General features: G+C 47.0%; 1 protein-coding gene and 1 long non-coding RNA gene across 2 annotated transcripts in view; one reads left to right on the forward strand and one right to left on the reverse strand.

Annotated features, from left to right (window-relative positions):
- TRPM8 (transient receptor potential cation channel subfamily M member 8) overlaps nt 1-23,713 on the reverse strand; it is a gene marked incomplete at both ends in the record, with an annotated part of 349,124 nt that overhangs the window by 191,358 nt on the left and 134,053 nt on the right. The window lies entirely within an intron of this gene.
- On the forward strand, nt 12,396-13,181 carry LOC310644380. The gene is made up of 2 exons (XR_014493292.1): nt 12,396-12,610; nt 12,789-13,181. It is a non-coding gene; the product is annotated as an uncharacterized lncRNA (long non-coding RNA).

The following is a 23,713-nucleotide window of genomic DNA, read 5'->3' on the forward strand; positions in this document are numbered from 1 at the left end:
ATCTACAAAATACCTTAAATCCCTACAACCCTGTAAAAAACTTGGACCAAAATATATTGGACCTTTTCCAATTAAAAGAATCATAAACCCAGTAACAGTAGAATTAGAACTGCCCAAAAATCTTAGGCAGATACACCCATTTTTTCACAGCAGTTTGCTAAAGAGGGAACAAAAGTCACCCTTACAGCCAAACCCCAACCCCCACTTTGAGATAAAAGAAATCCTAGATTCTAGGAAGTACCACGGAGCAATTCAATACCTAGTAGCTTGGAAACACCTTCCCTCCTCAGAAAACGAGTGGGTCCATAAATGATGTCAATGCAGCAAACATTGACATGTTTTTGCACTGACAATATAAAGAGGCAACCTTTTGCTTTAACTGTTTGGTTTTGAATCACAAAAGCCCGGGTGAAATGCAACCAGATGTTTTGACAAGATAAGGGATAGCCGCTTCAGAAGGGAAGTGAAACTTCGTATGCTAAATTAATTGGTAAATGTGACTCATGATGTGTAAATAAGGGAGGGAAATTCTGCATGATGTGGGGTGTCAAGGGGAGGAGAATTCAGATTCTGGCATCCATCCATGATTGCCAATGCTCTGTTTCTGCTCATTATAGACTTTTTACAATAAATAATTATGCAATACTCTTTAATGTGTTTCTTAATCAGAACCATGACATCCTGCCAGAATCTACTTTCTTTCAAACATGCTGGGGGTCCTGAGCCCCAACCGCTGTATCCAGTCAGGGAGATAAGCTGGCAAAGATTCAAAGAAGAATCTGACGATGGAAAGAAAAAGCCTGGCTGCTGCGAAAATTTCTGAAGAGGGAGTAATAGACAGCTTGCTGTGGGAAGATGAGTTTAGGCAGATCTCCAATCCTCAGCAGCTAATTGAGCCTATCTGGTCGTCAGGCTGGAACCACTCCAGTGGAGACTACAGAGGCCTTGGGACTGCACTGCCAGAGGCCCCAAAAGAAGAATGGTGGAGAGCTGACAGACCATCTGCCACTGAGAATTTGGGTGAGTGGAAAATCCTGTCTGCTGACCAGACAGCCTGCCAGCCCCAGGAGTGCCCTGCCAGGTCCTCCAGACCCACAGAGACAGAGGACCCCAGCCTGGAGCCTCTGCAGCAATGGAAGGTTGGGGAACCCCCACAAGTGAAAGGCCAACAACCTTTGAGCTTACCACAGCTAACAGAAGCCTTGCAACAGCTGGGGGTGGTGCAGAAGCCTGGAGATCAGAAGCTGGTGGGAGGACAACAACAGCAAGGGTGGCAGCAGCAGGGCCCAAACGTGCAACCCCCAAACATACAGCAGGACCAGTGGGGCCAGCAGCAGTGGGGGCCCTGGCAGCCATTGAACCAACAATCAGGGTGAGGCCAGCAGCAATGGGGGCCCCAGCAACCAATGATGAGCCCACCCTTCAGAGCAACCTTCGATGGGGACCCAGAGAAACTGATTTTTTCCTCAACCAAATATACTCTCACATAAATCACTGGGCCAATCTCTACCCGGACCCAGGTGCTATGGTCGATGTGATTGCATCCAGCCTAGAGGGAGAAGCATCTGAATGGTTGAACAATTTATACAACAAGCAAGCCCCTGACTTGGAGGACCCCCACCTTTTCCTCCTATGGCTGAGGGAAAGATTTGAGGACCCATCCATTGCCCTCAAACCAAAAGAGCAAATCCACAAGATAAAACAAGCTGGCAGGCCTTCCCTGGAATACATGGGGGAGTTTCGAAAGATGGCCGGTCAGATAGACAGATGGCCTGAGCAATCCATAATTCATCTTTTTAGAGAAGGGTTAGACAACCACCTTTCTACCGAACTGTGCCTGACCAGCTGCATGAATGGTATCAGGCACCGGTGAATTAGATGTTCAGCTTGCCCGCTAAAAGAAGCCTCTCCTATCTGAAGCTGAGCCAAGGTCAGAACAACCTAAATGGCAATCACCCCCATGAAAATCTCCAGCTACTGTGATGGCTGAAAGACCCAGGCCTCCTGTAGGCTCAGCAATTAAGTGTTTCTGGTGCAGACAGCAGGGACATCGAGCAGCGAAATGCCCAATCCCTTTCCCCCAACAGCAGAACAGACCAGGACCAGCAGCGAGAAAGAGACCTGTACAGCAGCTAATGGGAGAGAAATCCAACTGGATAATGCAGGAACCTGTTATCCAGGTCACATCCCCCACACCTCCGTTCTACCCTCTTTTGACAGTGACAATGAAAGAGAGAATGACCCAATGGTGAGCCGACACATCCCACCTTTTTTACTACCTGCCAAGCTCATAATCCCTAAGTTGGGTACACAAGGCAGATTTAAAGGTGCTAGTTGATTCTGGATGCTCCTGATGTATCATTAGCTTGCCATTTGCCATGAAACTGGGCATATGAGCAAAACTGCTCTCCAAGCCTGTGAGATTCAAGCTAGCTGATGGCTTCTTAATGGGAGGGACTTTAATCATGCAATTAATGGAGCCCCTACACTTAGAAATAGGTGAGCACTGGGAATTTATTCGCTTCCTTGGTGGCCCCAAAAATGACTGGGACTGTGATCTTAGGATTAGCCCGGCTGGACAAATGGAAGCCATTTATCTGGTGAGAGAAAGGAATAAGAACTGTGAGACTACCTATAGGGCCTGATCCCCCCATTGATTCAACGTTACAGGGAATTTTAGCCCACCCAATGAGTGAACGCACATGGCTGCCTCACGGCCACCAGGCGAGCCACTCATCGTCAGCGAGTACCAGGACCTAGCAGAGGCATTTAGAGAGAAAAAATGGGATACCTTGCCTCCTGACTGGCCCAATGGTTGTTCGATTGAACTGTTGCCAGTGGCCAAACTTCCATGACCAAGAATGTATGCTATCTCCCCTTTTGAAATGGAGGAGATGCAGCGATATGTGGATACAAACCTAGCAAGGTTTCTATTGAATGGGCCAAGTCTACTGTGGGAGCCCCTAAGATGGGTCTCTTCATCTCTGCATGGACTATAAGGGCCTCAACACTGTGAGTGTGGAAAATAAATACCCTCATCCCCTCCTGAAAGACTTACTAACCCACCTGGCAAAGGAGAATGTTTTCACTAAATTAGACCTGAGAGAAGCATATTACCGGGTGAGAATAAAGCAGTGGGATGAGTGGGAAATGGCCTTCAACTGCCACTTGGGAAGCTACCAATTCAAAATCATGCCATTTGGACTGCAGGGGCCCCCAGCCATATTTATGCAGTTGATTAATGAGGTCCTACATTATTTATACAAAGGGGTTCTGGTTTATCTTGATGAAATTCTGATATACAGTACGAATATGACTGACCAAATAAGACTGGTCAGAGAAGGACTTCCAGGTGGCAAGGCTCTGTTGATGGTGGTCGTTCTGGCCGTCAGCCCCGCTGTTCTCCGTAGAGCCGCTAAAAACAGTGATGATCAGCTGTTTAGCAGCTTGGAAATCCGCTCCTTGGGAGAAGAGGAGGGGGTGAGCGCTTAGGTAGGGGTAGAGCTCCCCTAGATCACCAGAGTTTAAACTCTGGTGGTTGAAGGGCGTGAGCCCCCCCGAAGCCTGAGTTTGCTCTGGACTCCAGGACACCTCTGCTCCAAGGCTTTGGAGCAGAACAGGACTCTGCAACCATCCCTGCCATCGATAATTAACTGTGGATTACTTGGATGCAGGCAGAGCTGTGCAGGAGAATGCTGTAATAGCAAGTATCTGAACTTTAACTCAGAGTATTTTGAGAGAAAAAGTTGCAAGCGGTGCAGAAAGTGAAAGTGCACAATAGAAATAAATGGGTGTTAAAATGGCTTCTAAATCAACCAAAGTTCCTAGAAGTGCTGGTGCTTCGCCAGTTCAGCATTCTTCATTACAGCCTTTGATGCCTCCTCCTGTGGCACCCGCACCAGCTTTAACAATAAAAGATTTGCAGGATGCTTTAAAAATACAATCCCAACAAATAGCTGAACTTATTGAGGAGAAGAATACTGAAATAAGAGCAGACATTTTGGCTGCATTTCAAGGGCTGGCAGTTTGTATTGAGCGTTTGGATGATCGCGTGGAAGAGCTCAGTCAAAATAATATGAGATTAGATGCTAAAATGCTGGATGCTGAAAATGTGATGGAAAAGATTGATGATGATGTAGTGATGTTACAATACCGAGACATGGAATTTGCTGTGAGGATCAGGGGTTTAAAAGAAGATCCCAAGGAAGAGTTGAAAGAATTACTGGCACAGGCCCTTGAACAGGTTTTGGAGCGTCCAGCAGAAGATATTATGGGGGATATAGATAAAATATTTCGTGTTAACTCTTGGATTGCAAGACAAAGAAAGTTACCTAGAGATGTGGTGGTTTACTTTACAAAGAGAGCAATCAGAAATATGGTTATTCAAGCCTTCTACAACAATAGATTTACAGTTGCTGAGCAAGAAGTTTTAATTCTGAAAGAGATTCCTCCAAGCATTTTAAGGAAAAGAAAAGAATTTGCTTTTTTGGCAGAAGAATTAAGGAAACGGGAGATTCAGTTTAGATGGGAGATTACAGTAGGTATGGTGGTGATGCACGCAGGCATGAGATATCGTCTTAATACAGTTTTGCAGGCACGAGATTTTTATGCCAATATTTTGAAGGCAGGCTCTCTGCCATCTTCAGAATTTAAAGGAAGGAATGGTGAAGGAGAGCATCAGTCATGAATGGAGAGTATACAAGGAGCTGAAGAAGTTACTCTGCAGAAATATAGAGAATCCCAGCAAACTACAGGAGTGGATCAGACTCAGGCACCAATGGAAGATGTTAGAGAACAAAGAATGACACGCGCTGCAATCAGACGAATGAGACAAGAACAAGAACAACAGAAAGTTGCAATTACATCTAAAAAACCTACTTACAGTGAAGCAGTGGGAGGAGCGAAACTGAAGAGAGTGCAGGTGGTTTTGGAAGAGGCACTCCGAAAGCTTCAGGTTGCAAAATATGGCAACAAAGTTTCTAACTTGGAATGTTAATGGATGTTGTGACTCAGGGCCAGCCTGTGGGTCCGACAGCCGGCTCCGATGTATCGGATGACTCAGATGTGGGGGAGGAGGGAAACGAACCGGCTGATGATGATTTGGAGGCTTTGCAGAGTCCTCAGCCGGGGACCTCTTCTCAGCTGCGTGAGCCCGAGAGTGCGGAGGAAGATGACCCACAGCTGGCCCTGTTCAAGGACGCCCGACGCAGGAGGCAGTCGAGCAGGAACAAACAAAGAAAGGCTGTGAGACTCCTCGGGAGGAGGCACAGGGAGACCACGCCCTGAGCTCTCTATAAAAGGAGTGTTTGGGGAGGGGCTGGCTGAAAGGTCGCTTCCAGTACCTGATCGAGTGGAAAGGGTACGGGCCGGAGGACTTCACATGGGAAGACGCGACCGCCGTTCATGCCCCTGCGTTGGTGACTGCTTTTCACGAACAGTTCCCATCCCGACCGCATCCGGATCGGCAGACCCGGGGGAAGGGCCCTGCGGTGCGGGATAGTGTTGTGACTCAGGGCCAGCCTGTGGGTCCGACAGCCGGCTCCGATGTATCGGATGACTCAGATGTGGGGGAGGAGGGAAACGAACCGGCTGATGATGATTTGGAGGCTTTGCAGAGTCCTCAGCCGGGGACCTCTTCTCAGCTGCGTGAGCCCGAGAGTGCGGAGGAAGATGACCCACAGCTGGCCCTGTTCAAGGACGCCCGACGCAGGAGGCAGTCGAGCAGGAACAAACAAAGAAAGGCTGTGAGACTCCTTGGGAGGAGGCACAGGGAGACCACGCCCTGAGCTCTCTATAAAAGGAGTGTTTGGGGAGGGGCTGGTTGCTGAAAGCAACTTTTCCGCTTGAGAAGACAAGCTCTTGTGTTTTTGTTAACTGCGTAATTAAATCTTGGCAGATGCCTTTTAGCCTTGGAAGCTCTCCAGTCTCTTCTTCTTAAATAGGGGTTTGCCTTTACAAGGCCAGAAGAGGGCTGGTTCAGAACAATGGATTAAATTCCCCGCACAAGAGAAAGAAAGTATTTCAGTATTAAAACAGTTTTTGCAATGCTATTAAAACAGTTTTGCAATGCTAATAAGCCGGGTAGGTGGTTAGCTTACTTGTTAAGGAAGAAACAAAGGTCACGTAATACAGATAGAATAGAGTAGAAGGGTAAAGTTGTGTTTCAGCAGAATCTTATTAAAAAGGCCTTTGTTGATTTTTATTCTAAGTTATATGTTAGAGATAAGATTCGAGATGTAGATATAGATAGATATCTATGAGAAGTTAATATCCCTGTTCTTACACAAGAGCAAAGGGAAAGCATGAATCAATTGATAAATGATGAAGAAATTATTTTAGCAATTAAGCAATTAAAGGTGAGTAAAGCACTAGGAACAGACGGTTTGACTGCCATCTATTATAAAGATTTACAGTCAGAAATGGTGGAACCTTTAAGAGAATTGTTTAGGACAATTCAATTGAGAGGAGAAGTGCCTCCATCGTGGAAAACAGCCTTTATATCGTTGATTCTGAAGGAAGATCAAGATGTTACTCAAGCCAAAAGCTATAGGCCAATATCGCTTTTAAATACTGATTACAAGATTTTTGCAAAAATTTTAGCAAATAGATTAATGAAGGTAATGCAGCAAATGATTCATAGTGACCAAACTGGATTTATAAGTGGTAGACAAATGAAGAATAATGTGAGACATATTGTAGACTTATTGGAATTTTTGGACAGAAATAACCAGGTTCCCACAGCGCTGATGTTTTTGGATGCTGAAAAAGCCTTTGATCAATTGGATTGGCAATTTTTGTTTAAGGCATTGGAGAAAATGGAGTTTGGAAAAAAAATTACAATCTATTAGAGCAATATACCAGAAGCAAACAGCTCAAATAATAGTTAATGGTAGTTTGACAGAAACATGTAATATTGAAAAGGGGTGTCCGTTGTCACCTTTGCTGTTTGTTTTAACATTGGAAATATTATTGATTAAAATACGAGACTCAAATAAAATTAAGGGAATTAAAATAAGAGATCAAGATTATAGATTGAAAGCGTTTGCGAATGACCTGGTTATTAAAGTAAGTCAACCAACTTATTCAGTTTGTAGAGTTGATGGAGATAATAACCTCATATGGGAAAGTCTCTGGATTTAAGATAAATATGCAAAAAATTAAATATTGTCTAAAAATCTGAGAAACGGAACTTGTCAAAGATTGTATGATAAAGTGGGCCCAGAACTTTCAGGAGGTTATAACAATGGATACTTGGGGAAAGATTTGGGTTAGAAACGTAAAATTTACACAGGCCCAAAATTTAAGAGAGAATTTTTATAAAATGTTTTATAGGTGGCACTTAGACCCTAAAAAACTAGCAAGTATGTATCCGAACTGCCAGCCCAAATGTTGGAGGTATGGTTGTGAGGATGCAACGTATTTTCACATATGGTGGACTTATAAAAAAGTCAAAGCTTTTTGGATTAAAATTTGGTGGAATATGCAAAAGATATTTAAGAAAAAGATAAGGTTTTCTCCGCAGTTGTTTTTGTTGGGTATTATTACAGAGGGAGTTTTTTTCTATTTAAAAAAATGTACTGTAAAACTTTTCAATAAAAAAAAAGACTGGTCAGAGAAGTGTTAAAGAAACTATTGAATGCCAAACTTTGTGTCAAATTGTCAAAATATGAATTTCACCAAACCTGATTAGATTATCTTGGCTATAGAATTACCAATGAGACCATCGAAATGGACCCAGCCAAAGTGAAAGCTATAATTGAATGGCAGCCCCCAAAGACTCGCAAACAGCTCCAGAGCTTCCTAGGGTTTGCCAATTTCTACCATCAATTCATTCCCTCTTTTGCTGAAATTGCTCTACCCCTTACAGAACTACTAAAGATGGGCAAGGAAGGGGGAAAACCGTGACCTGGCCAGCCACTAGCATGGACTATGAGTTGTCAGAAATCTTTTGAGAATTTAAAAAGACTGTTTGTGGCTGAACCAGTTCTAAAGCACCCCTGCCCAGGGGAGCCCTTTGTAATTCAACCAGATGCCAGTGACGTGGCAGTCAGAGCTGTGTTACTGCAAAAGAATAAAAGTGGAGTTTTGCAACCTTGTGCCTACACCTCTAAGAAATTCACAGAAGGCGAGAGGAAATGGACAGTCTGGAAGAAGGAGGCCTTCGCAATTAGGTGGGGACTATTAAACTGGTGACACTCTTTAGAAGAGAGCAAGGTGCCTTTTGAAGTATGGACAGATCACAAAAATTTAGAGGCACTAAAAACTCCCCGCAAATTGTCCCCAAAACAAGTGCGATAGGCACAGTACTTTAACCGTTTTAATTTTACATACCAGGAAGAAAAAACTTTCTAGATCAGACATGTCAAACACAAGGCCCGCGGGCCACAAACGGCCCGCCATATGATTGAATCCGGCCCGCACAACTCTCCCAGAAATTACAAAGGTCCGGCCCCCACCACCTTGGCGCCGGCCCGGCTGAGCACCTGCTCAGTAGGAGGCAAGTGCACATGGGCTGGTGGAGCCCAGCAACATTTGCAGCTCGTTAGCCCCTCGACAGCTCATTGGCCAGAGCCCAGGCAGCCTCCTCCCAGTTCCAAAAAAAAAGTGGGACTAAAAAAATTCAATCGATCAATTCAAACTGCTCACAAAAAAAAAACAACTCTCAAAGTTCGAATTGATTGAATGAACTTCTTTGGTTTGTGGGACTGCCAAACTTCTTTGCTTCTTTGGACTGCACGTGGAGTCAACGGAGGAAGAAACAGGAGGAGTGGGAAGGTGAGTGGGACCTTTTTCTACTTGCTGTCCGGGTGGGGGTGGACAGTCTCTGGTGAGGGGATGAGGCGCCCAGGAAGAAAGGCGGACTTGAGGAGGCCAGAGAAAGAGCTCTGTTACTTCTGCCGGCACGCTTTGGCATTTCATCTCCTCGTTCGGGCGCTGCGGAGGGCGAGGCGAGGCGAGGCGCCCGGCCCGATCCTGCAGCGCCCCAGCCCAGACACGCCTGCGGGAGCGGAGCCGAGCTGAGCTGTTAATTTCCCCGTTCGGGTGCTGCGGAGGGCGAGGTGAGGTGCCGGGCCCGATCCTGCAGCGCCCCAGCCCAGACACGCCTGCGGGAGGGGAGCCGAGCTGTTTCTTTCCCCGTTCGGGCGCTGCGGAGGGCGAGGCGAGGCGAGGCGCCCGGCCCGATCCTGCAGCGCCCCAGCCCAGACACACCTGCGGGAGGGGAGCTCAGCGGTTAATTTCCCCGTTCGGGCGCTGCGGAGGGCGAGGCAAGGCGCCCGGCCCGATCCTGCAGCGCCCCAGCCCAGACACGCCTGCGGGAGGGGAGCCGAGCTCAGCTGTTTCTTTCCCCGTTCGGGCGCTGCGGAGGGCGAGGTGAGGTGCCGGGCCCGATCCTGCAGCGCCCCAGCCCAGACACGCCTGCGGGAGGGGAGCCGAGCTGTTTCTTTCCCCGTTCCCTTTGCCCGATCCTGCAGCGCCCCAGCCCAGACACACCTGCGGGAGGGGAGCTCAGCGGTTAATTTCCCCGTTCGGGCGCTGCGGAGGGCGAGGCAAGGCTCCCGGCCCGATCCTGCAGCGACCCAGCCCAGACACGCCTGCGGGAGGGGAGCCGAGCTCAGCTGTTTCTTTCCCCGTTCGGGCGCTGCGGAGGGCGAGGTGAGGTGCCGGGCCTGCAGCGCCCCAGCCCAGACACGCCTGCGGGAGCCGAGCTCAGCGGTTAATTTCCCCGTTCGGGCGCTGCGGAGGGTGAGGCGAGGCGAGGCGCCCGGCCCGATCCTGCAGCGCCCCAGCCCAGACACACCTGCGGGAGGGGAGCCGAGCTGTTTCTTTCCCCGTTCGGGCGCTGCGGAGGGCAAGGTGAGGCGCCGGGCCCGATCCTGCAGCGCCCCAGCCCAGACACGCCTGCGGGAGGGGAGCCAAGCTCAGCTGTTTCTTTCCCCGTTCGGGCGCTGCAGAGGGCGAGGCGAGGCGCCCGGCCCGATCCTGCAGCGCCCCAGCCCAGACACGCCTGCGGGAGGGGAGCCGAGCTCAGCTGTTTCTTTCCCCGTTCGGGCGCTGCGGAGGGCGAGGCGAGGCGCCCGGCCCGATCCTGCAGCGCCCCAGCCCAGACACGCCTGCGGGAGGGGAGCCGAGCTCAGCTGTTTCTTTCCCCGTTCGGGCGCTGCGGAGGGCGAGGCGAGGCGCCCGGCCCGATCCTGCAGCGCCCCAGCCCAGACACGCCTGCGGGAGGGGAGCCGAGCTCAGCTGTTTCTTTCCCCGTTCGGGCGCTGCGGAGGGCGAGGCGAGGCGCCCGGCCCGATCCTGCAGCGCCCCAGCCCAGACACGCCTGCGGGAGGGGAGCCGAGCTCAGCTGTTTCTTTCCCCGTTCGGGTGCTGCGGAGGGCGAGGCGAGGCGCCCGGCCCGATCCTGCAGCGCCCCAGCCCAGACGCGCGCGCCCCTAGGAGCGGAGCCACTTCTGCAGAGCCACAAGAGTGAAGCAGCAGCCGCCCTCCTGCAATCTTGGGCAGTGCCCAGACTGGCTCCATCCCTCTTTCCTGGAGTTGCTTCTCCCCCTCCCCCGCATGTTCCCAGCCTGAATCACATGTCACTGGCCTCCTTTTCCGCGGACCATCCCTGCCAGTGCCCCCATGAGCCCCATCCCCTTGCCCCCTGGGTCCCCAAACCTCATTATGCTCAGTCTCTTGGTGGAAAATAAGTTGAAATCAATGGAGGGTTGCTTTGGGTCTCCCCCAAAGGACAGACTGACAGACCTTGAGAGAACTAATCAGCATTGCTTGCAAAAGCTAAATTTTGGATAGATATTTCAGGGATTTTGAACTCTATTTCTGGGCTTCATGGACATAGGAGAGTTGTTGGGGAAAAATGGAGCAAGTGGTTCCTTGTTTCCTATTTGGGAAAGCTGGATGTGTCTTGATTCCCCCCCCCCCTTGCAAATATCAGAATCTGATCAGAAATGGAGGCTGAGTAGTCCTTGTGGCTGCTAGACCAGCTTCTGAGTGATGGTGGATTGCTGATTTTTTCCTCCATCCATACAGGATCTCTTGCATAAAACATATAATTTCAATTGTATCAAAGAGGGCTGCTTTCTTGCTTTCTCTCCACAGATGCTGTTATGTTGCTAAACCTACTCCAAACATCTGGACTTGCAGCATCTTAGGATACCTACCTAGTGTGCTCACAACTGCTTGCCTCACACAGTACCTGAGACTTTGAGCTTTCTGTCCAGTCTCATCCATATATTTATCTGCAGGGAAGAAGACCTGCGTGCCAATATTTAAATCCCCCAAAATGGCCAAACGGAAAGTGGACTTTGAAAAAAGATGCTTTCAAAAGAGGTGGGAGCCAGAGTACCTGTTTGTTGACATTGAAGATAAGGCTGTGTGCCTTGTTTGTGGAGCTACTGTGGCTGTATTTAAAGAGTATAACTTGAGACGGCACTATGAGACGAAGCATCAGGACAAGTACAAAAACTTGAACATGGAGCAGAAAGCACAGAAGGTGGAAGAGTTGAAAAAGAGCCTGATGTCACGGCAGCATATGTTCAGAAAAGCAAAATCACAAAGTGAAGCTGCTGTGAAAGCTAGTTTTATAGTAGCAGAAGAGATAGCCAAATCAGCCCGGCCATTTACAGAGGGGGAGTTTTTGAAGCACTGCATGATTAAAGTGTGCGAAGTCATGTGTCCAGACCAAAAGCAAGCTTTTTCAAACATAAGCCTAAGCAGAAATACTGTTGTTGATCGGATATGTGAGCTTGCCACTGATTTGCAAGGACAATTGGTTGAAAAGGGAAAAGAATTTATTGCTTATTCCCTTGCTGTGGATGAGAGCACTGACGTCTCTGACACAGCACAGCTGACAATCTTCATCCGTGGAGTGGACTCAGGTTTATGCATTACGGAGGAGCTTCTGGATATAACATCACTGCATGGCACTACCACAGGGAAGGACATATTTGAAGCAGTATCCAAAAGTATACATGACATGAAACTACCCTGGGACAAACTTATAGGACTCACAACAGATGGAGCACCTTCAATGTGCGGGGAAAAGAGTGGACTAGTAGGAAGGATGCGAGACAAAATGAAGAGTGAGAATTGCACAGGTGAGCTGACAGCATATCACTGCATTATACATCAAGAAACACTATGTGGCAAAGCCCTGAAAATGGACCATGTAATGCACACTGTAACAAAGACAGTTAACTTTATAAGAGCCAAAGGTTTAAATCACCGTCAATTTAAGACTTTTCTTGAAGAAATCAATTCTGAACTTGGTGATCTCCCTTATCACACAGAGGTGCGATGGCTAAGTCGAGGGAAAGTGCTCAACAGATTTTTTGAATTACGCATGGAAATTTGTCAGTTTCTTGAAAGCAAAGGAAAAGACTGCACAGAATTGAAGGATGAAAAGTGGCTGTGTGAATTAGCATTTCTATGTGACATTACTAATTATCTCAGTGCACTAAACCTACAGCTTCAGGGACGGGACCGTGTGATCACAGACATGTATGATGCTGTGAAAGCTTTTCAAGTAAAGCTGCGACTGTGGGAGACTCACATGCAGCAAGGAAACTTGAGTCACTTTCCCAGTTGCCAAACAATAAAAAACCAGGTCTCCACCACTGCCTTCTCAAATGCTGAGTTTGCTAATAAACTGAGCACACTTCAAATGGAGTTTACACGTCGCTTTGCTGATTTTGAAAAACAGAAATTCAGTTTTGGACTGCTCAGCAATCCATTTTCAGTTGAAGTGGAGAGTGCTCCTGTAAATATCCAGATGGAGTTGATAGAACTCCAATGTAACAGCACACTGAAGGGAAAGTACGATTCTGTAGGACCCGCACAGTTCACCAGGTTCATCCCTGAAACAATGCCCCAACTCCGCCTACAAGCTGCTCGAATGCTCTCCATGTTTGGGAGTACATACCTCTGTGAGCAACTTTTCTCTGTCATGAGGGTGAACAAAAGCGCACACAGAAGTCAGCTCACGGATGCACACCTCCACTCTATCCTGAGAGTATCCACCACTCAAAACCTATCCCCAAACGTGGATGAACTTGTAGCCAGGAAAAGATGCCAAACATCCAGTTCGGACAAAATGGCATGAGAACTAAAAAGCTTGTTTTTTTCTTTGTTTTAAATGTGTTTTTGCAGATTTATTTGAAATAAATAATTTATTTGTTCATATTTGAAATTTTATTCCTTTTTGCCCCACTCTTAGGCATAATACACTTCTGAACTAATATGATACAATGGTCCTACATGCAACTGGCCCTTTGAAGGCAACCATGATGCTTGATGTGGTGAAAGTTTCCAGGAAGCAGTTTCCTCCAACTTCTTCTGCCTTGAAAGATCTCTGGAGAGGAGCATGCAGGACTGGGAAGTGCTGCTCCCCTGCCTCCTCTTGCTCTCCAGAGATCTGTCAAGGCAGAAGAAGGAAACCCCCCCCCCCCACACACACACAAACACACACACACTTCAAGCTTGGAGACTAGGAGGCTATCTATATCTGAGCTAACAAACTACCAATCATGCCTGGGCTTGGGAAGAAGGCCCTTTCCATCCTCTGTGGATAAAAGCCCCTAAACGTGGAATATAGTGCGTGTGTATGTGCACATGCTTGGCTGCAGAAGTTTGGGGAGGTGAAGAGCTTGTGGGGCAATGACATGTCCCCACATCAAATTAGCCGGTGCAACTTGTTCTCTCCTGATCCAGGTATCTCGAGTCAGCTGCGCTGAGTGAGCAGCATTGAGATGGCCACGCCCACTTGGCCATGCCCACTTGGCCACACCCACTTGGTCACGCCCACTTGGTCACACCCACCCGGCCCCCCGAGGGCAGCCATAATGCTGATGTGGCCCTCGATGAAATTGAGTTTGACACCCCTGTTCTAGATGATGCACAATCCTGATTGCCACAGTACAAAAGCAAACGTGAAGATGTCTACAAGGCAATTATCCCCAGTTCACAACCTGTGGCACAACTCACACCTTGCAGAACCCCTAATCCCGATGACTTGGGAGCGAAGAAGATAAAAAGAGAGCTCCTTACCGATCAATGGTTCAAAGATAATCAAACCTCCCTAAGATGCAGGGATGGTTTGGCATACAAGTGGGGGGCAATTGTATCTACCTGAAACCCTCCATCTCAATGCTCTGAAACACAGCCATGATGTAAAACTCTCCATCTTAACGCTCTCAAACATAGCCATGACGTCAAACACGCTGGACACTTTGGATATTTAAAAACTCTACACCTTATCCAGCAGCAATTTTGGTGGCCAGGGCTAAAACGAGATGTAGAAAACTGTGTCAGGAGTTGTACCGTATGTGCCACCATGAAAAGAATTCCAGGGAAAACCCCTGGGCTACTGCAGTCACTGGCAGACCCTTCTCATGGGAAGAAATAGCTATAGATTTTATTGTAGACCTACCCAAAAGTAGAGGAAATACTGTCATCTGGACTGTGATAGGTCTGTTTTTGAAGCAGGCTCATTTTATCGCCTGTAAAGGACTTCCATCTGCCCAACGACTGACTAAATTGTTCCTGAAACATATATACTGACTGCGTGGTGCCCCTAAGTGAATAATTTCAGATAGAGAAGTGCAGTTCACAGCAAAAATTTGGAGAAATTTCCTTAAATTAATTGGATCATCTCAAGGCTTATCATCCAGCTACCAATGGGGCTGCAGAATCCACTAACAAAATGGTGGAACAATACCTCAGATGCTATGTTTCCTACCAACAGACAAACTGGACTGACCTCCTCCCTTTCGCCAAGGTGACTTACAATAATTCTGTTCACAGCAGCACTGGCTACACGCCTTGCAGAGTAGCCACAGGAAAAGAGTTCATCCCAATGCCTGACTACCCTCAGGTGGCTTCCACTTTCCAGACACTTGATCAATGGATGAGAGGGTGGAAAGAGGTTTGGAGAAACATGAAAATGGCATTAAAAAGACTTCTGAGACTTATAAAAAACAGGCTGATAAAAAGAGTTCTCCCCAAAGAACATTCCAAGTTGGGGGAAAGGTTTATCTGTCAACTAAATATTCACATCTCAAATTACCCAGCAAGAAATTAGGACAGAAATTCTTGGGGGCTTTTCCCATTGTGAGAATCATCAACCCGGTCACAGTAGAATTGAAACTCCCCAGACTTTTCGGAAAAATTCATCTGGTTTTCCATTGTAGCTTACTGAAACCTTTTCGGGCCTCCACTTTAAGACCTACCCCTAAGAAGGCAGCTGGACCCCTCATAGTAGCAGGTCAGACTCACTATGAAGTGAAACGTATTCTTGACTAGAATCTAGAATGATTTATGACTGCTAATTTGGAGGAGGGAACCGTGCCAGGTATTAGGTGCTGAAGGGAGGGGAATTCAGATTTTGGCATCCATCCACGCTGTACCAACACTTTGTTCACATTATTATAGAAAATGCCTGAAGATTCTTTGAAGTGTTTCATTAGTCAGAACCATGACAATCTACTTTCTTTTCAAACAACCTGAAGTCCTAAGCTCCAGCCGCTGTCTCTAGCCTTGAGAAAAGATGGCAAAGATTCAGGGGAAAGAGAAACTGCTCAAAGACGGTGACCTGGCAGGTACTGACAGTCCAGAGGAGGAAGCAACAAACAGCATACTGTGGGAAGACGGGTTTTTGCAGGACTCCCAGTTGGAGACAGAACTCAAACAGTTAGGAGAGCTTATCTGGTCGTCAGGCTGGAACAACTCCAGCAGAGACTCCAGACACCTCAAGATTGACTTGCCACCCTCAAAGACTTCAAAAGCAGAATGGTGGAGAGCTACCAGATCATCTGCCACTGAGAATTTGGGTGAGTAGAAAATCCTATCTGCAGACCACACAGCCTACCAGCCCCAGGAGTCCCCTGCCAAGCCCTCCAGCCCCACAGAGACAGAGAACCCCATCCTGGGGCCCCTGCAGCAATGAGAGGTTTGAGAAGCCCCAGAAGTGGAAGGCCAACAACCTCTGAGCTTACCACAGCTAATGGAGGCCTTGCAACAGCTGGGGGTGGTGCAGAAGTCTGGAGATCAGCAGCTGGTGGGAGGACGTCCACAGGCCCCGAATGTACAGCAACCCCTGAGGGACCCGCAAATGAGGGAGATCCAGCAGCAATCCCTACCTATCCAGCAATCATTGAAGGGCATAGAGCATCAGGGGGCATGGCCACAGGCCATGAATGTCCAACCCCTTTCATTGTTAGTTCTTTGGTTGTAGTCAAGATCTGGGTTTGTATATTTAAGCTGGCATCTTGTTCCTTTATGTTGCATCTTATTATATCACAACCTGAAAGAATGGTTTCATGTATTAATTTCAACACTGAAAGAATTTTTTCCTCATCTTCATCCATATTCTCCTGATAGTATGTTAAGTTGAAAACTTTAGAATCAAACATTAAGAATAGTTTTTTGTTTTTTATAGCTAGGTATGGGACATCTATTTCATGTGTTATAGGTGGTCTTTATAGTAGAAATTGTTTCTCAAGTAAGAGTTTATAGTCCAAGGTATTCCATCATCTCAGGTAATAACATATTTAATTTAATTTAATAACATTTATATACTTCTCATGTAAAGAAATAGGAAAGCAATTTCCCATGTATATCTCTGAAAGTCAGTAAAAGTTTACATTCATAGTTGAAACAGGCCAGATATGCCACCCAGAAGCTCCTTCTTTGCAGCTGAGTTTTATGCAGGTGGTAGCTGTCAAGGTCAGAGAAGTTTTTTCTGGAGTCTGGGCTTCAAGCCAAGTCTCTTTTAAGCAATAACAAGTTGTTATACCATGCTTCGCCACAAGATGTCAATGACAAGATGTCACCAATGCTGTTTAAAAAGTTTTAAGTCCAAAGTTTTTATAATAGTTTTTCAAGTCTTATTTCTTTTTTTTATATAAAAACAAACATCTCCTGTAAGAATAGGAACACTTTTAGTCCCCAAGTTTCAGAAGCATATACATCCAATTAGATTAAAATTGTTCTTATAGTTGCTTTGTTTCCCCGGGGTAGTTAGTCGCCGCTGTTCTTAGAGGGTGGGGTAGAAATTCCCTTCCCTTTCTCCTCACAGGGGAAAAAATATTTTGGGCAGCTTTTACAGGAAAAAAACACATAAAGTCTTAAAGAGAAGATCAAATATCACCCAGTTTCATCTGAGTTGCTTTAAAGGTACTTGGTGGTACCTTGGTACTTGGTAACTTCGGCTGTCAGCAGCTTAGTGACGAGCCATATTGCTATGATCGGTCTTTCCCCCACTGGTTTGGAGGGCTTCCCCAGATCAAACACAAGGGCTGCTGACCTTCCATGATCAAGTGGGGGTCTCCTCCTTGCTTGTCGCCCCTGCAGGGTGACTTTTGACGCTTTCCAGGGTCCCCTAGCAGGATGAATACGGATGCGAAAGACAGAGCTCATCTTCCAGCATCCACAGCACCGCAATGGCAAACCAGAAGTCTGAGCGGAAAAGCTTTTAACTGCCTCTTAGATGTTTTCAATTCCGATCCCTCCCCTTCAGACTGCAGAGTACCCTTGCTGTATTTACATGGACTGATAAACAAAATGCTACATGAACACTTATACAAGGGGGTGCTAGTGTACCTAGATCCATGGTGGTGAACCTATGGCATGCATGCCACAGGTGGCACACAGCCCTCTCTGTAGGCACCCATGCTGTCGCCCCAGTCCTAGGCCTTCAGTCCCATCCATGAGCAACTTGCATCAATACCTGTGCAGGGTAAGGTTGCCACACCCACCCCCGCCTCCCCAAGCCTTTTTTTTTTACTAACCTGCCTTTCAGCTGCTTTCCATTTCTCCGTTCTCTTCTCAGCCTTTCCTGCAAATTTGTGGAACTATTGATAAAAAAAAGTTCCATCAGACTTTCTAACTTCTTGTGAAATCTCATGAGAAGTTAGAAAGTCTGATGAATTTTTTTTTTACCCATAGTCCCACAAACGCATGGCAAAGGCTGAGAAGTGGAGTAATACAATGCAGCTGAAAGGCAGGTTACTAAAAAAAATGCTTGGGGGAGGCAAGGGCATCTGGGCAGGGGTGGGTGTGGCAACTTTACCTTGCATAGTGGCAGAAGGGTGGGGTGTGTGCCCTTCCCATACCAGGCCAGCCCCTGCAGCCCCAGGGTGGCAGTGGGCAGGGCGTTGAGGTGAGGGCTGGCAGGCCAACCAAAGCAGCAGGCTTGGGAAAGTGAGGGAGGGTGCTGAAGTGAGTGGTCAGGCCCTTGGCAAGAGCAATGCATCTGAGCAGAAAGCAGCCTCAGTACAAGTGGGGCTGGTAAGGAGAGAAATCCTCGCTCACCCAGAAATTGCCTTTCTTTCCTTGCCTGATTTCTAGCCCCATGCCTTTTCTCCTTTGTGATCCGCCACCGCTGCGGTGTGCAAGGAAACAAAGGAAGGTTTTTTTAGGGAAAAAAAGGTCAATCAATCAATTCCAACTTCTCGTGAAAGATTGCAAAGTTGGAATTGTTTGACTGACCTTTTTTTCCTCCCTTATAGATTACTGCAACACTCTCTACATGGGGCTGCCTTTGAAGGCCACCCGGAGGCTTCAGCTGGGGCAGAATGCGGCTGCGCAGGCTGTGGTGGGAGCATCCCGATACTCCCATATTACACCCCTCCTGCGTGGGGTGCATTGGTTGCCGGTTAATAATTTTAATTTAATAATTTTATTTGTATACCGCCCTTCTCCCGAAGGACTCAGGGCAACGAACAGGGCAATAAATACTAAAATACAAAAATACAAAAATTAAGAAAAGATTAAACAAAGTGCCCAATAACTTACAACAATAAGTTAAAATATGTTAAAACAATAATAAAACCCAAACCCATCAGGCCAGGCCAGCTTGTTCAAACAAGTAGGTCTTTAGATCCCGTCGGAAGGAGCGAAGGTCGGGTGCCATCCAGAGCTCAACTGGTAAACGGTTCCACAAATCCAGCGCACCCACAGAGAAGGACCTCCCCCTGGGGGCCACCAGATGACATTCTCTGACTGGTGGCACCCTGAGGAGGCCCTCTCTGTGGGAGCGCACTGGGCGGAGGAAAGTTGAGGTGCTCCCTAAGGTACTCCCTAAGGTGCTCCCTAAGGTACTCTGGACCCATGCCATGTAGGGCTTTAAAGGTCATTACCAGCACCTTGAATCTCACCCAGAAGACAACTGAAAGCCAATGCAGCTCACGGAGCAAAGGTGTAACATGGGAGTATCGGGAGACTCCCAACACAACTTGCGCGGCTGCATTCTGCACCAGTTGGAGCCTCCGAGTGGTCTTCAAGGGCAGCCCCATGTAGAGAGCGTTGCAGTAGTCTAAACGAGAGGTCACGAGCACATGAGTGACTGTACGCAAGGCATCCCGGTCTAGATAGGGCCGCAACTGGCACACCAGGCGAACCTGGGCGAAGGCCCCCCTAGTCACAGATACAATATGCTCTTCTAAAGAAAGCTGTGAATCTAGGAGGACTCCCAAGTTGCGAGCCCTATCTACGGGGAGTAATAACTCACCCCCCATAGAAAGGGATGGAATATTCTGAATATCCCGAGATGCAGGTACGCACAGCCACTCGGTCTTGTCAGGGTTGAGTCGAAGCCTGTTCCTCCCCATCCAGACCCGAACCGCCTCCAGGCAATGGGACATCATGTCGAGGGCATCACTGGCATGGTTTGGGGTCAAAATAAAAAGCTGGGTATCATCAGCATACTGATGATACCCAACTCCAAAACCACGAATGATCTCACCCAGCGGTTTCATGTAGATGTTGAACAGGAGAGGCGAGAGGACCGACCCCTGAGGAACTCCACAAACGAGAGGCGTCGAGGTCGACCTCTGCCCCCCTGCCAACACCGACTGCGAATGTCCCAGGAGATAGGAGGTTGCCCTCCGGGTGAGGTTCAAGGTGCTGGTTCTTACCTATAAAGCCCTACATGACTTAGGCCCGGGATATTTACAGGACCGTCTGCTGCCAGGAACGACTTCCCATCGCCCTGTGTGCTCACACAGGGAGGGTCTCCTCAGGGTGCCGTCAGCCAGACAATGTTGGCTGGTGACCCCCCAGGGGGAGGGCCTTCTCTGTTGGGGCACCTGCCCTTTGGAATCAGCTCCCTCGAGAACTTTGGATGGCCCCAGATCTCCGGTCCTTTCATCGCGACCTAAAGACATACCTTTTCCAACTGGCCGACCTGGACTGACAAAGGGGGTTTTAATTTTGTTTTAATTTTTATTGGTTTTTAGTCGGGCTTTGTAAAATTTAATCTCTTTTAATATTTGTATTTACTGTTTTTATTGTTGTTTTATTGTTGTTAGCCGCCCTGAGTCCTTCGGGAGATAGGGCGGCATACAAGTTCCATAATTAAATTAAATTAAATTAAAAAGACTTCATTTGTTTCTTTGCACATGGCAGTGGTGGCAGATCATGAACGACAAGCAGCAGCGGGAGAAGGGCACTCTGTGAGGGTTGGGTCAGGGTGGTGGGAGAAGGACACTCTGCGAGGGTTGGGGTGGGGTGGCAGGAGAAGGGCATTCTACAAGGGTTGGGTTGGGGCGGCAGGAGAAGGGTGCTCTGCGAGGTTTGGGTTGGGGTGATGGGAGAAGGGCGCTCTGTGAGGGCTGGGTCAGTGCAGTGGGAGAAGGGTGTTCTCCGAGGGTTGGGTCAGAGAAGAGAACTTTGCAGCTCTGCCTACAAAGCCACCAAAGCTGTAGCTGAATGGGCAGGTGAGGGGGAAACCTGTCCCACTTATTCCATGGCCACTTTCAGCCGAGCTGCATTGCAGCAGCATTGGGCACAATACACAAGGTGGCAAACAGCTGCATCATGCCAAAACTGGCCATTTGCCACCTCCCGCCCAGTGCCACTGCCATGAGGCCACGGAACAAGCAGGGCAGTGGTAAGAAAGTAGTATACTGGTTTCTTACCTCCGTCTGGTTTGTTCCGCAGACTCATGGCAGCAGCATTGGGTGCAGTGCATGAGGTGGCAAATGGCCACAGCTGAAGGCAAACAGCCACATCACACCAAAACTGCCTGTTTGCTGCCTCCTACCCAGTGCTGCTGCCATGATGTCGCAAAACAAGCCAGGCGGCAGTAAGAAACCGGTACACTGGTTCCTTATCTCTGCCTTGTTTGTTCTACAGCCTCATGGCAGCCGCATTGGGTGCAACACGTGAGGCGGCAAACAACCACCTTGTGCCTAAACCGAGGGGCCTGCAGGCTGTGGCTGCTGATGGACACAGTTGGTCCCCATGTGCTCACTGTGTGCAGGGACCGATGGCATCAGGCAGCAGCTACCCCAAAGGACACCCAAATTATACATGCATTAAATGTAAACTATTTGAACTGCTAGGGGAAAAAGTAAGGGATCTAGAAGCAACTCTAGCCAAACTCCAACCTACGAAAGAAAACTATACCCAAACCGAACCAAATAATGGACAAATAACTCCCAGAAGATTTGACTCTACTGATAAACCCTTAGAGGAAGATAAATGGAGGTATGTCACACATAGAAGGAAACACAACAAAGGAAAAAGCAGCATACATCTAAAAAACCCCTAACTGCCCAATCTATCCCAACCAGAAGCAGCCCCATTAAAACTGAGCAATCGACTTCCGGGGGACGCTTCAGCGGCGCGGATGGTCGGGATCGACCACCAGCCTTCCGATTTTGTTAAAGCCACGGAGCAGCCGACGATCAGCTGTTCCATGGCTTAAAAACCCTTCCCCTCAGGCAAAGAGGGGACGGGGAGACTCCGGGTAGGGGTAGAGCTCCCCTAGAGCCCGAGTGTTTATTCTGGAGCTTGAAGGGTGAGAGCTCCCTCGAAGCCTGGAAATACTCCAGATCGGAAGATTTCTCTGCTTTAAAGCAGAGCAAGTCACTGAATCCACTCCTGCTGGACTTGATTGACATCTTGAGAAACTGATGCAGGCAGAGCAGATGCGGGAGCAGTATAATCAGCAAATATAAACTTTAACTCTGGAATTTTTTCTTTCTTTCTGTCGTCTTTAAAAGAAAGGGAAGATGGCACCTGAATGATTCTTTGTAACAAAGAATTGAAAGTGTTTTTAAAGTGAAAGTGGCTGTTTGGACATTGAAAACTATAAGGATTACAAGAAAATTACAAGAAATTATAAGAATCTTAAGAAGAGAACAGCAAGATTTTAAACTTATTGATTTGATAATACTTATTGGTTCAAGATGTCATTAAAATCATCGAAATCTGGGGTCTCCATGAGTGCAGGGGCCTTGCCAGCACAGCAATCAAATTTGCAGGCTTTAATGCCTCCCCCTGCGTCATGCCCACAAGCTTTGACATTAAAAGACTTGCAGGAGGCCCTGAAATCTCAAACCAAAGAAATAGAAAAAGAAATAAAAGATGGAGAAAATAGAAGATAAGATGGAGAAAATAGATGGACAAATGAATGATAGATTGGAGTTAATGTCAGAAGAGATTGAAGAAATTAAAGAAACTATGCAGATTAAAAATAAAGAAATAAGGGAAGATATTCTATTGGCATTTCAGGGGTTGGCACAACATATTCAAAACATGGATGAACGTATGGAAGAATTAACTCAAGGCAATATTGTTTTGGAAGATAAGATGACTGAGGCTCAAAATAAAATGGAAAAGATGGAAGATGAAACTGCAATGCTACAATATAAAGAAATGGAATTTGCTTTAAGAATAAGAGGATTGAAAGAGAACAAACAAGAAAATCTGAGAGAGAGATTGGCAAAGGCCTTTGCTCCAATAATGGGTTGGCAAACTGAGCATTTCATACGGGAAATTGAAAAAGTTTTTAGAGTCAACTCCTGGATTGCGAAGCAGAGGAAACTACCAAGAGATGTGGTGATTTACTTTTCGAAGAGGATAATTCGAAATGAAATTATGCAAGCTTTTTATAATAGTAGATTTCAAGTGGAAAATCAAGAAGTACTGATACTGAAAGAACCTCCAAAAATTTTAAGAAAAAGGAAAGAGTTTGCTTTTCTGGTAAATGAATTGAAAAAAAGGCAGCATCAGTTCAGATGGGACATACCAGTTGGAATAGTGGTGAACTACTTTGGTACTAGATATCACCTTAATACAATAGGGAAAGCAAAAGAATTTTATTTCAATGTACTGAAAGCAGATTCGCCACCATTTCCTGATACAAAAAGAAATGAAGGAGAGACAAAACAGGTACAAATGGAAGGGAAGCAGACTCAGGGGGAAGGCTTGACTTTGCTGGCTGAAGAAGAATTACAACTAGTAGTGGATATGGATCAGCCTTCATTACCAATAGAAGAACCTAGAGGTCAAAGAGTGACCCGAGCGGCAGCTAGACGAAAAGCACAAGAGCAACAGAAACAGCAAGACCAAATTAAGACTCAAGAAGTTACTAAAGTGGAAGCAGTGGGAGAGGCAAGACCAAAGCAACAGGTTCATATGAATCTGCAGGATTTGTTCCAAAAGCTTCTAGTCGCGAAAGATGGCGACCAAGTTTCTAACTTGGAATGTTAATGGTTTAAATTCACCACAAAAGAGAAAAAAATATTTCATTATCTGAAACAACATAAAAACAATGTTATTTGCTTGCAAGAGACACATATTAGAGTAACTGACCAAAAGTACTTGATAAACTCCAGATTGGGAACACATTTCGTTGCATCTGCCCCGGATAAAAAGAATGGAGTAGTTATATACTTAAAGAAAGATCTAATTATGGTACTGGGAG

This window comes from Vipera ursinii, assembly GCF_947247035.1.
Source record: "Vipera ursinii genome assembly, chromosome: 1".
Classification (NCBI taxonomy): Eukaryota; Metazoa; Chordata; class Lepidosauria; order Squamata; family Viperidae; genus Vipera; species Vipera ursinii.